Source organism: Musca vetustissima, unplaced genomic scaffold (assembly GCF_032173495.1).
Source record: "Musca vetustissima isolate MV318-11 ecotype Yass unplaced genomic scaffold, APGP_CSIRO_Mvet_v1 utg3313, whole genome shotgun sequence".
Lineage (NCBI taxonomy): Eukaryota > Metazoa > Arthropoda > Insecta > Diptera > Muscidae > Musca > Musca vetustissima.
The window spans coordinates 72,197-87,396 of record NW_026887111.1 but is presented as its reverse complement, the minus strand read 5'-3'; positions in this window follow the sequence as shown (position 1 = coordinate 87,396).

The window sequence follows — 15,200 nt, the reverse complement described above, 5'->3', positions numbered from 1 at the left end:
TTTGTGAGGATTTTTAACCCCTAATTCTAGTGAGATTAGGTTGCCAATGATTAAGTGGAGCATAATTTAAGTTTTGCGTTTGTGGATATGAATTAACAGTCCACGTCACCACTAACAGAGCTCTATTAGGCAGGTGGAAGAGAGTATAAAGTGGCCTTATTGGCAGTGTAGTATGCCCTAAAGAGTGTTGGTAACCGTGATGTTTTGACTCACACGGAGAGAAAATAGGTGTTAGGAATTCGTTATATGACCTTTGTTTTAAAAATTTTTATGTATTAGGATTAAGTCAAATATGATAATAAATGTTTTAATGTCTGCTCTTAAGTAATAAAAATATGAATTGCTAATTGTTTTGTGTGAGAGAGGATATTAGAATGTAAGTTACTGAGGTGAGTGTGTGTGGAAATAGGGGCCCTTTAAATTTATTTGTGTTAATTGGACGGAAGGGTCAAGGATGGGTGGGCTAAGTGTGGGAACCAAGACACCAAGTTCCCTTGTCATGGTTGTGTGTTGTGTTGTGTCGTTTTATTTTGTATTTATTTATTGATTACCTTTTTTTTCAATTGTTCGACCCCTAGGGCTGACGGTGGTTGGGTTGAGAATCCCCTTGAAAGTGGTTGCCCCGATTGACTAGCTGGAACCCCACCGTAGCGCCGCAGTAGGCGGTATGTAACAATATGGCGCCCAAACTAAACATTAGGGTCCATCGCGTCATAAACCAAAATGGCGGGACCAAGAATATAATATGTGCAATAACACCAGTGCATTTTCAATAGAATATAGGGTGAAATAGCCATAAGCATGGATCGCGTTTTCTAAATAGCTAACGAATATTGCATCCACAATTTTAAAATAAAACTGTGATAATTTTTGTGCAATATTTAGTTTAGACAATTAGAAAATTAGGATACCATGTTCCATGTAAAAAGGGTCAAGTGCAATAGCTCCTTGTTCGTTAATTGTAACAATGATTGTATTGTGTCAATGACCTGTGTTTTTATTGTCTCCGTTTTGTATAATTTTTTTTTTATTTTAGTTTTCAATAGTTTAGGTTTAACATAGGGAAAGTGCAATAACTTCTGTGATCATGGGTGTCGCAGACTGTATTGTGCAATATTTCTCTATACGCGAGATCTTTTTCTTTCAATGTAAGAAAATTGCCGTGATGTTATCCTTTATGTCGATTTCGTTCATGTAAAGTGTAAGTCCAGTCTTTCCATGCAACATGACAACCAGTTTCGGACACTTTATAAATGTTTGATTTCGTTTTTAAAAAACAAAACCAATACCACACACTAATGCTCAGTAGCTGAAAAAACATCCTAAAACCTCTCATATATGTAATCCGTGTTTTTTGTTCAAATTTCTGTTTTATTGTGTCGGCCTTAGTTGATTATAATTTTTTACTAGACTTAATTTAACGATTTATGTTTTTATATGCTAATTAGAATAATATTATCAATTAGAATTATTATTATACGTCTTTATTTTATTTTCACTTTTAAAATTTTTATTATATTCTTTCTTACTTAATTGTATCTACTTTACCCAAAATCATTAAATATTCAATTTTCTTTTAACTTCTACTATCAACCTCAATGAGCGATTCTAAATCGAAGAAAAAAAGAAGCAAGAGAAATCGATCATTAACATTTGATTTGAGTAGGTCTATTCTGTCGCCAAAAAAAAAATCTAAGAAAAAAACAAGCGCGTCAGAAATGTCACACGCAAACACCAATAGCGACCCCTCTGTGCGGGATTTGTCTGGCTCCATAATTAATACCAACCCTAGCACAAGTGCTGCAGCCAGAGCGCAACAGAATTTTCCCCAACCAAATATTCCGACAAATACACCCATGGAAGTTGATAATTTAGTTAGAAGTCTTGTGCAAGATAGTTTAAACCATGCCCGTGCAAACCTCCAGACTCTCGTGCAAGAAAGCGTATCCAAAGAGATGGAGAAGGTGTACGGCGTTATTAATAAACTTAATGAAACTGTTGCCAGATTGTCCATTAACAGTGATACCCAACACATTGCTACTCCTTCACAGCCAGCCGAACCTCAAATACCACATACATTTAGTTCTAGACCTCAGTCTCCAAATACAAATCGAGAGAATTACCCTAATATGAATCGCAGAAATACTGTCACACCCTCTTTTATGAGTACGGCGACAAGTACCGGCATTCGAGTAGAAAGGTTTGGGTTGAATTTTTCTGGTCGACCTAATACTCTGTCCGTTGAAGATTTTATCTATAGATTAGAATACTTCCAACGACACTACAGATTATCATGGGAAGATATTTTAAATGAAATTCATGTCTTATTATCAGGACCAGCTTATGATTGGTTCTGGTTGCAACAAAAAAATAATAATATATTTAATTGGCTCTCTTTAAAAATTGGATTATTGGAGAGATTTAAAACTAGGCGCACCTGCTTTGAAGAGATGCGAGATCTCTTGGAGCGGAAACAACAGCCAGGGGAATCTATAGACACCTTCTTCCATGACATCAATGTAATGAGATCTAAATTAGAAAGACCCGTTTCGGAGGAAGAAATGGTCTCTCTGGTCAAGAAAAACCTAAGGAAAAATCTTTCTACAATAGTATATTCAATGAACGTCTCGTCTCTAGAACAGTTAAGAGTAGAATGTTTAGAGATTGAAAGAACCTTTTTCCGCAGAGAAGGTCTACAAATTCCACCTCCTAACTTTAATAGGCCTGTGAAAATTAATGCTATTCAGGAAGAGGAATGTTACCAGGATGTTGTGTTAGATGAAAGTGAAGATGTGATGGAAGTGTCAGCCATTAAGACCCAATTGGTATGCTGGAACTGCCAAAATCCAGGACATGGATTCCGAGACTGCACCTCGGTACAGAGAACATTGTTCTGCTTTAAATGTGGAAAGCCCAACACTATTACCCCCAAATGTGCTAATTGTAGGACGGGAAACTGGAAGAAGAACGTGGTTGCAGCGGGGAACCATCGTTCCTCCGAACAACCCGCAGTTCCGAATCCCCAACAAAGTTAGACAAAATCAATAAAAGTACAAAATTCTCTAATATTAGACATTATCTGCCTTTGGACATTAGGGAAGAGCATTATCAAAAAGCAAGAGACAAAATTTTTCAAAATGAAGCAAACAATGAAAATAAAACACCAGAAACAATTATGAATACCAACAATAACTTAAATAAAACCAAAACGATTAAACCCAAAATACTTAAATTACGACAGAAGAAGAAGCTATTTAAATCTAAAAGAAAATCTATTTGCGAAGCGATTGATAGGTGTAATGGTAAGAAGGATCCCAGACCGTATGCTAACGTAAAGATTGAAGGTAAAGAATTTCGAGGCCTTTTAGACTCAGGTGCCACTGTGAGTATACTAGGTAAGAATTGCAGAGAAGTTGTAGATGATTTGGGGATTGTAGTTAAAACCTATGCGTCGACGGTTAGTACTGCATCTGGTCAGTTACACCGAATTTTAGGGACCATTGAAGTCGAAGTTGAATATGAAGAAAAAATAGTAAAAATGACCTTGATATTATGTCCAGACCTAGAGCAAGGCTTATATTTGGGTGCAGACTTCTGGAAACTATTTCAAATAGCGCCAGAAATATTCCCTATAGAGGAAGTAAATTTCGATCTACAGCGTGAAATACATGGTTCTTCGAACAAACAAAGCACCAAAATGCACGAACTCACTGAAGAACAACAAAAGAAGTTGGCAGAAGTTGTTAAAAAATTCCCAACTTTCGAAGAAAAAGGTTTAGGCTGTACGAAGTTAGAAAAACACGCGATCAAATTGATAGAAGGTGCAAACCCCGTAAAGGATAAGCATTACCCAATATCGCCGGCCGTACAAGAAATCGTTTACGCAGAAATAGACAATATGCTTGCTTTAAATGTTATAGAGGAAAGCGATTCGCCATGGAGCAATCGCACTACGGTTGTACGCAAACCTGGTAAAAACCGTTTTTGTTTAGATGCCAGGAAGCTGAACGCATTAACTGTCAAAGATGCCTATCCGCTGCAAAATATCGACGGAATCCTGAGCAGAATAGATCAAACCCATTTTATAAGTAGCGTTGATCTAAAATATGCCTTCTGGCAAATTGAGCTAGAGGATGAAGCGAAGCCTTACACTGCATTCACAGTACCTGGACGTCCCCTGTACCAATTTCGTGTAATGCCATTTGGATTATGCAACGCGGCACAACGTCTTTGCAGACTAATGGATAAAGTAATACCAGCTAAATTAAAATCCAATGTATTTATATACCTTGACGATTTATTGATAATAGCCGACGACTTTGACAACCATATCAGATTGTTAAATGAGGTAGCTGAATGTTTACAAAAGGCAAATCTGACCATAGGTTTAAAGAAATCTTTGTTTTGTTTCCAAGAACTGAAATACCTTGGATTTATTATCGGAAATGGCACACTTAAAACCGATCCAGAAAAGGTCAGTGCAATCCAGAAAATCCCTGTACCAAAAACACCTCGAGAAGTGAGAAGTTTTCTCGGCACCGCGGGATGGTACAGGCGATTTATCAAAGGATTTGCCTCAATATCAGCTGCACTCACAGATACCTTAAAGAAAGGCCAAAAATTTACAATAACTCCCGAAGCCTTGGAATCATTCAACACGCTAAAGCATTCTCTAACTTCAGCTCCTGTACTTCGACACCCAGATTTCCATAGAGAGTTTTTTATTCAATGTGATGCATGTGAATACGGTGTCGGAGCAGTACTGTTTCAAAAGAATGACGATGGTGATGAAAATCCCATCGCCTTTTATTCGCAAAAACTAAATGCAGCTCAAAGGAATTATTCAGTAACAGAAAAAGAATGCTTAGCTGCAGTGCTAGCAGTCAAAAGATTTCGACCCTACGTCGAACTAATAAAATTCACAATCATTACTGACCACGCCAGCCTCAAGTGGCTAATGTCATTGAAAGACCTCAGCGGGAGACTTGCTCGATGGTCTCTTCAACTGCAAGCGTATGACTTCACGATCGAACACAGAAAAGGTTCAGAGAATATAGTAGCCGACACTCTTTCCCGAATACCCGTTGATTCCGAAATAATAATAGAAGAAATAGATGAAGACCTATTGGACTTCGAGACTACTGCGTTTGAGAGTGAAGAGTATGTGGAACTTCGGAACACGATTCTTCAAAACAAAGATATGTTACCCGACCTTAAGGTAGAAGGAGACAAAATCTTTATCAGAGAAAAAAATGTGGATCAAGACATATTAGAATTTGAGTGGAAACTTTGGATACCCTTGGAAATCACATATGTCTTAATAGAAAAAGCACACAATTACAAAAATGCCATTCATGACGGCATAAATAAAACTCTAAACCGCCTACGAACTTTCTATTACTGGCCTAAGATGGTATCGCAGGTTAAACAATTTATTAAAAATTGTAGTACCTGTAAAGAGACAAAACCTGCAAACCAAAATATGAATCCAACAATTGGCAACGAAGTGGTGACCGAAAGGCCTTTTCAAAAACTGTATATAGATTTCCTCGGGAAATATCCCCGTTCGAAACAAGGAAATGCTTATATATTTATAGTGCTAGACCACTTTACAAAATTCACATTTTTGCATGCAATGAAAGATGCTACTTCCCAAAACGTTGTAAAATTTTTAGAAAGCCAAGTCTTCCACACCTTCGGGGTCCCACAAACTATTCACAGCGACAATGGAAAACAATTTGTGTCGAAAATATTTGAGCAAATGATTTCGGATTACAAAATACAGCATATTAAAACGGCGTATTACTCTCCGCAATCTAATGCGTCCGAAAGAGTGAATCAATCGGTACTATCTGCGATTAGAACTTATGTAGAAAACGATCACCGTGATTGGGATCTATATCTACCTGAAATTGAGCAAGCCCTGCGAACCTCTGTTCACGCATCTACTGGCGTAAATCCATTTTTTGCCCTATTCGGCTATAACATGTTTACCAGTGGTACTGACTATGCACTAGCAAAAAGGCTGATATCACTCACCGACCACCAAATCAATCAATTAAAAAGAACAGATAAGCTAGAAATCATCCGAGAAAAAATTAAAAACAATATGCACCAAGCGTTTGAAAAAAGTGCGAAAAGATACAACCAAAGAGCACGCAATGTTAAATTTCTACCTGGCCAAGAAGTCTATAGGAGAAACCACATATTATCCGACTTTAAAAACAATATAAATGCTAAATTCTGTAAGAAGTTTCTAAAATGTAGAATTGTTAGGCCGATAGGCAATAACATGTACGAATTAGAAACGATGCAAGGCAAACCATTAGGCAATTTCCATGCCAAAGATATTAAAATATAAATAGTGCAATAATTCTGTGATATAATAATAATTTAAGTGCAATATAGGTTAAGAAAAATGAATGTTTGTGAACGTCCATTTTTTGCCCTTTTGCATCTTAATTTTAATTATTATATGCAATTATTGATTATGTTTATATTTTAATTACTTGAGTAGGCTAAGAAATTCCGATGATTGCCCGGCTTGTGAGTTTATCAGGGTGTGGGAGTTCCCCACGTTGAACACAGAAAGTAGTTTAACCAGTAGGAAATTTCCAAGCCCAAATAAATTAAAGTATAACAAAGTGCAATAATTCTCTGATATAATTTAAGTGCAATATAGGTTTAGAAAAATGAATGTTTGTGAACGTCCATTTTTTTTGCCCTTTTTGCATTTTTTTTTTAATTATACTCTGAAATTATTGACTATATTTATATTTTATTTATTTTTGTAGGCTAAGAAATGAACATGATTGCCCGGCTTTTGAAATGCTCAGGGTGTGGGAGTTCCCCACGTTGGAACTTAAAATCACATTTATTGCACACACCCTTGCACACACACACTTCACTTCGTCCACTTGGTAGAAATAATAAAAAAAAGACTCACCATTTGTCTCCAAATCCTTTCATTTCCATCCATACATAATGTGTGTCCACTCCTGGCACCACAGGTAGACAAATTCATGCCGCAACTATGTATAAAATTTGGCTGAATAACCGCAACAACTGGTGAGGGGTTGTAAAGATTACCTAAAAAAAATGAGAAAACAGGAATTAGAACATTTAGAATTAAAAATAGAAATTGGTAAAATCAGTAACAGGAGGGTGCCCTAAAAAAAATACCTATATAAAATAATAAAAAAAAGAAGCTCTTATAAAATATATATGTTTATAAATGTTGGACATGTCCCACAAAAAAACTAGTAAACAAGAAACACACACATGTACACATATCACTTTCAAAATTAATTATAAAACTTTCAAAATTATTTGCAAACATTTACTCACCCTAACCTAGCACCATTATAAACACCCCATTCATTGGATGCTGCGCAGCGCTGTCGTGAAATCACCTGCAGGTATGTGTGTATGAAAGAAGTTTCACTGAATGGCAACAAATGTATGAGTTAACACATATATGAGGTTGCTACCCAAACACACACATGCACTTGGTTACAGTTATGCAGCGCCTGCTTTATTGAATGAAGCGTGGGCAAACTTTCACACACACATTTTTTGTATAAAAGATTTGTAGTTTTCTGGAAAATAGAAAAAGGAAAAAAATGAATAAGATTGTTTAAATGATTTATATAATAATTACTTACCAGTAGTTTCTTTGTTCCAGGTCTTTCTCCAATTTTCGCCAAGCGTCAAGATTTTTCGGGCTACTTGCCCATGCTATTATATTTTCTTCCCATTCAATGGGACTGTTTTCTTCACATGGAAAAAAAAAACATGCACATCACCATATGCATCGTTTTCCTTGCATATGGTGAAGTTTTGTTGCATGCTTATTTAATTTTAATTAAATTTTTCAACAATACCGGCAGCGACTTTCCAATGTGTTGTGCTTGCTTGCTGCCGGTCAGGAAAAAATGAGCCGGATACGGTAAGCTCCGAAGTGAGTTGTATATGAACAGTTGGCAAAACTGATATCACAGTTAGTGGCGATAGTCACGTAACGTCCATCAATACAACTCTGTCAATGTGTAATAGGTTTGGGTATACATCAAAACAAAATAAATAAACGTCGGAAAATTTGGCGAAAATGTGGAAAGGAGGGAAAATGCTGTTTGGTTCTGGCCGTATAAAAGGGTTCAAGCGGAGAAAATCGCCATAGTTATTGGTGTTAGCGTAAAGTGTCCATTTTGGAAATTTTTTTCCCAAAATAATAAAACCAACAAAATAAGCAAAATTAGTTACCATAATTTTTTTGTAATTTTTATTTAATTTGGTGTTGTGTTGTATACACGAGTTTGTGCGTGTACAAATATGTAAGTGTTATTTATTGTTTTGTGAATACATTGTTTTGTTATTGTAATTGTTAAATTTTGGTGTTGAAACGTTTTGTTCTTTTTCAAGTGAACGCCAAAATCAAACCACAACACCGAAATAAATATACTGACCCCTCCAAATATCCTTGCGGAGGAGGTCAGCGAAAAATCTGGGGAAGAAGGAAAAATCCGGCAAAAAGCCCCTTTTACATACTGGGACGGAATCCTTTGAACATCATTTTGGGAGGTTAACACTTGTGCCAAGGATCCTCCACAACCAAAGTCGGCCTGTAAAATCCTGGTATATTCCTGTAAAGAAGTAACAAGAAAATCGAACTATTAAATACTGAAAACCAGGTAAAATTGTTAATATATAAACCTACCCAAATCCAACGAAAATAGACCGGAGTCTTCAAAATCCCCAAACTTAATAGTCTGAAAAGAGACAAAAGAAAAAAACGAAATATCAGAATCAATTTTATTAACGAAAAATAATTACACCAAAGCTAAAACAAAACCGACCATACAAATATTTTAAAAATACCCTAAATATTAAATTTATGTTGTAATTGTTAGTAGTTTAGTTTAGTTATTAAGAATTTTTATAATAATTATTTTTTTGTGAGGATTTTTAACCCCTAATTCTAGTGAGATTAGGTTGCCAATGATTAAGTGGAGCATAATTTAAGTTTTGCGTTTGTGGATATGAATTAACAGTCCACGTCACCACTAACAGAGCTCTATTAGGCAGGTGGAAGAGAGTATAAAGTGGCCTTATTGGCAGTGTAGTATGCCCTAAAGAGTGTTGGTAACCGTGATGTTTTGACTCACACGGAGAGAAAATAGGTGTTAGGAATTCGTTATATGACCTTTGTTTTAAAATTTTTTTTTTGTATTAGGATTAAGTCAAATATGATAATAAATGTTTTAATGTCTGCTCTTAAGTAAGAAAAATATGAATTGCTGATTGTTTTGTGTGAGAGAGGATATTAGAATGTAAGTTACTGAGGTGAGTGTGTGTGGAAATAGGGGCCCTTTAAATTTATTTGTGTTAATTGGACGGAAGGGTCAAGGATGGGTGGGCTAAGTGTGGGAACCAAGACACCAAGTTCCCTTGTCATGGTTGTATGTTGTGTTGTGTCGTTTTATTTTGTATTTATTTATTGATTACCTTTTTTTTTCAATTGTTCGACCCCTAGGGCTGACGGTGGTTGGGTTGAGAATCCCCTTGAAAGTGGTTGCCCCGATTGACTAGCTGGAACCCCACCGTAGCGCCGCAGTAGGCGGTATGTAACAACTCATTAACCAGCGAACAACTTGACATAGACGGACAAAATTTGACTCACATGTTTTTAATGTCAAAGCGAATACTACTAGGGAAAATGGTCCCTGGGTCCAAGATTTTTGATATAGACTCCATATAACCGTACCTCCCAACTTAAGGGATTTCTTTTTTGTCTATTAGACACATTTTACGATCAAATTGGCTGTAATTTGGCACAGAGAGTTCTCTTTGGGTAACAAATATGCATGCAAAAAATTATCGTTGAAGGTGCACGTTTTTGTATTAATACAACTACTGGACTCCTGGGTCCAAATTTTCATATAGCATCCATATGACCCCAATTTACCGGGCATTTACCCACTGCCAACCTCTAAGTATTTATGAAGAAAATCGAAAGTCGATCTTGGAAAGTCGATTGACCTTCTTCAAAGGTGTCTTCAAAGATCAAAAGTCGAATTCGACTTTAAGATTCTTCAATACAAAAAGTCGATTACGATCACGTTTTTGTATTAATTGGTCTGTTCCCGTACTGCAAGAATCTACTACTTTTTACTACGATAACGAATTTTCCTTTATGATATCGAAGAAAATAGTAAAATCGAGTAGATTCTTGTAGTACGGGAACAGACCAAATATAACTACTAGAATGGTAAATGGGACTCCTGGGTCCAAGTTTTAATTTAAGTCCCCATATAACGGTACATCTCGATTTAAGGGATATTTTTGGCTATTTGGCAAAAATTGATCGATGTAGGTCCACGTTTTCTGGTAGCTCCCATACAATTTTTGTGAAAAAAATCGAAAGTCGACTGACTTTGCGATTTCTTCAAAAATAAAAAGTCGAATTCGACTTTTAGATTCTTTTTCAATATAAAAAGTCGATTTATCGATTAGTCGAATGTCGATTTATTTATCCCTAATCATAATATTACGTTTACATTTAACCGGATTTCGTTAACCCAGTGGGTTTCAATTGTCAATTCCTTTGCATATATGTCAAATAAATCCTCATAAAGTAGGTTAACCCGGTAAAAAATTCTAAAACGACATGTACATTAGAACTTTTTACAGGGGTTAACCTTCTTTATGAGGATTTATTTGACATATGTTCAAAGGAATTGACAATTGAAACCCACTGGGTTAACGAAATCCGGTTAAATGTAAACGTACTATAATATATATGCCGTTTAATTTGCCTAAACCTCATTCGTAAACTTTCGGTTATACCATTTGTTCATCTTTATCGGCCATTTTGTCTTCTCCTCCCATTCGTTAGCAGGTGGAACGTTTTTCAATTTTTTCAGTCGTCGTTTTTATTTTAGCTCCGTTCCAAAACCTAAAAGAATCTACTAATTTTACAAGTTTTGCAACTTTTTACTCGAAAACCGTTCCTGAACCCATAAAACTGGTAAAGCATTGAATCAAATTTAAGAGAGCACTTAAATTTGATTTGTAAACTTTTTGTTATGTTGATTTTGAAGTATTGCCATCTAATTTTGGCATATTTACTAGATTTGCGTTCCCGAACTTTTCAAATTATTTTGTACTCTGAGACTTGAAATGTTTCCCTTTTACTAGCTTTACTATTAAACAAGTGAAAAAGCGTTAAGTTCGGCCGGGCCGAACTTTGGATACCCTCCACCACAGGTATACTGACAGGTATTTGAAATGAAAAAGTGGACCGATATTTATAATATTAAATAGAGATATTTGGTACCCAATATGAACCCACTGTACCAAATTTCAGCGAATTCGGTTGAAAATCGCGCTTAAGAACCTCAAAATACCGAAAATTTGGGGTGCCCTTATATGGGGGCTACCATATTTATATTTATAATTTTATATTTTATTTAATTATAATTTATAATTTTTAGTAGAGATATTTGGTACGCAATATGAACCCAATGTACAAAATTGCAGCGAATTCGGTTGAAAAGCCCGCTCAAGAACCCCAAAATACCGAAATTGGGGGGTACCCTTATATGGGGGATATCCGAAAAAATTGACCTATATTTAAATTTTTTTGTGGAGAGATTTGGTACCTGCTAAGAACTCAAAATACTAAATTACAGCCAATTCGGTGAAAATACGATAAAAACCCAAAAAATACTGAAAATTAGGAGGTACCGTTATATGGGGGCTACAAGAAAAAGTGGACCTATATTTATAATTTTTTGTGGATACATTTACTACAAATTCGCTTGAAAAACGCGCTCAAGAACCCCAAAATACCGAAAATTGGGGGGTACCCTTATATGGGAGCTATGCCTAAACGTGGACCGATATATCCCATCTTCGAACTTGACCTGCCTGCAGACAAAAGACAACCCTATGCAAAATTTCAGCACCCTATCTCAATTCCTTCAGAAGATAGCGTGATTACAACAGACGGACGGACATGGCTAGATCGTCTTCGAATTTTACCCTGATCAAGAATATATATACTTTATAGGGTCGGAAATGAATATTTCGATGAGTTACAAACGGAATGACAAAATTAATATACCCTCCATACTATGGTGGAGGGTATAAAAAGTACTGGAACAGACCATTTGTTGGCGAAGGTTTGCGTACGACGTCGCTTGAGTCTTGGCAAAACGATGATTAACAAGCGAATTTTATGAAGGCTGGAGTCTTGGAGGCTTCCCACTGTTCTTTTGAATCTCTCTCTCTCTCTTTTATTATTTTTTTTTTCGTTTTTCCATATATAGTTCCTTGGCTCCATATATTTCCTTTGATCCATATAGTACCTTTGCTCCATATAATTCCTTTAGTCCATACAATTTCTTTGCTCGATATAGTTCCGACTCCTACATAGTTCTTTTGAATCTCTCTCTTTCATCATTCTTTTTTTCGTTTTTCCATATATAGTTCCTTTGCTCCATATAGTTCCTTTGCTCTTTATAGTTCCTATGCTCCAAATAGTTCCTTTGCTCCATACAGTTCCTTTGCTTCAAATAGTTCAAAAAAGGAACTGGATCAGAGAAAGGAATTATATTAATTAAAGAACTGGAACTAGTTCCGTTCGTTCCTTTCTCGGAATAGTTCCAATGAACTAGTTCGTTCCGGAACTACCCAACTCTACAATTCAGACAAATCAGAGTTAAAAATAAATAAATAATAGAAACGGAAAATAAGGGATTGGTCCTATATAATTTCGATGATTAAGTGTAGAGAGTAGTTTTGGTTTTATAAAAAATAATAAAATCCATCAAATATTATATAAAAGAATTATACGAGTGCGGAAGTAGATTTTAACTTCAAAGTAAATGAAGAAGTCTTATAAGCTGCTTTCTTCGTAAAGATGGTGGTGGTATGGTGGTAGTGAGAGAGTGTGTGTTTCGTCGATGGGTGATGGTGATGATGATGTTTGTGGTGAGCAAGTTAGTGTCCAAAAATCACTAAGAAACAGTAACAACAGCAGTAGCAGCACCAGCAAAAAAGCAACCGAAGAAATACAAGCCACCTAAAGTTGGGTAAGTGAATGGTCGTTGTCGTCAGACTATAGGTCGGTATGTCTGTTTGTCTGTTGGTACATTTCGCCATTGTATGTGTTCTCTTTTTCTAGTATTATTTGGAATATTCGTGGTATTGGTTGGTGGTGCTGATGTTTGGTTGGTAGCTCGTTGGTTGGTACTTGTTCAGTAATTATTTAATTAAAACAAAGAATTAACATAGAGTTTTGACTTTCCGTTCGTTCGCAAAGCAAACAACTTGCGGAAGTGTAGGGGCAGTTCGAGTCGCGATAACAACAAACGACATCATTGCTGGTGGTAACTAACAACAAGAATAACTTTGCAAAATTTTGTTTATTTTTTTGATCGAACAACCAGACCCCCACCACCCCTATCTACCTCGAATTAAGGGAAATCGTTTATAAACAATAAATATTTTTATAACAACAATTGATATGAGACGAATATTTATGACCATAATAACAAATCACATGCAGTACCTAAGGCGGGGTGCTAATACTCACCCACCAGCCCCCAAACAATTGAAAAAAAAGAAACAAATCAAATGCATAACATTATGGGATTATTGACCTGAATTCATAACAAAAAAATTGTGGGTATATTATTGATAAGCAAACACGAGACTTCGTTCAATGGACGTCACGAGTAGGCAGCCAGCATCGTTTAAAATTGGGTCAGCGTTTTTTTGTAATCAAATGTTGTGTGCACAACATACATACATACAGAGGGAATTCCCAACCTTGCCCTTCACATGTCCATCCCATAGCTGCCAACAGCAAAAGATAAGAACGAACTTTCAGCGCACGCTAATATTATAATGTGAGAGGAGTATATTGCAAAATGGAAATTAAATAATAATGAAGAATTGGTGATAAGCGAAATCAGTGTATGAATTAATACATACATATATTAATTTAGTTGATATTTGTGAAGTAATACGCTAATTTTTACTTCCGAAATATTGCGAGAAGTGGTAGAACTCGAGTCTGTTCAAAAAAAAAAAAAAAAAAAATGAAAAAGCGTTAAGGGCCGAACTTTGGATACCCTCCGCCATAGGTGCACTGACAGATACTTAAAATGAAAATATAGGGAACATACCAAAAAGTGAACCTATAGGCAATAATTTTATAAACCGGTTTATGTAAACCATTATGTACACCAAATACAAATGTCAGCAGTTTTTAATGAAAATTTCAAAGCGTGCACTTATACTAATAACAAATTTTAGAGTATACAATCCGCAAACTACTGCAACTTAGAGTACATAGTTTAATTACATAGTGTAGGAATTAACGAATATTTGGGGTTATAATTATATGAGGTCTATGCCTTTAATTAATGACCGACATATGTAAATTTCGAACCCAATATGTTTGTTTTGTGTCTCAGGAGGTATAACATTATATGAGGGAGATACCTAAATACTGGCCAATATATTTCATTATCGTCGGGTTCGAGTTTTTTTTTATCACTCCTTAGAAAGCGGAATGATTACAACCGATGGCTAACTCGTCTAGAATTCCTTAATTTGTACGGGTAAAACTGACTATTTCGAGTAACGACTCCCCTATACTGTGTTAGAATACGCCAGGGGACAACCCCTACACACGGAACTAATCAGCTAAATATTTTAATATAAGAAGGGGGTTATATGGGAACTACCCCTAAAAATATTTATAATTTTTGGTAGGAATATTTGTTACCATTTGCGACTACAAAATACAGCGAAATCGGTTGAAAAGCGCGCTCAAGAACCCAAAAATATCGAAAATTTGAGGCTACCCGAAAAATTGACCTATATTTATAATATTTAGTGAAAAAATTTGGTATCCAATAAGAACCCATTGTACCAAATTTCAGCGAATTCGGTTGAAAATCGGGCTCAAGAACCCCAAAATATCGAAAATTGGGTGGTACCCTTATATGGGGGTTACCAAAAAAAGTGGACCGATATTTATAATTTGTAGTGGAGAAATTTGCTACCCAATAAGAACCCATTGTATCAAATTTTAGCGAATTCTGTTGAAAAACACGCCCGAAAATAACGAAAATTGGGCGGTGCCTTATATGGGGGCTTTATAATTTTTGGTGAAGAAATTTTGTATC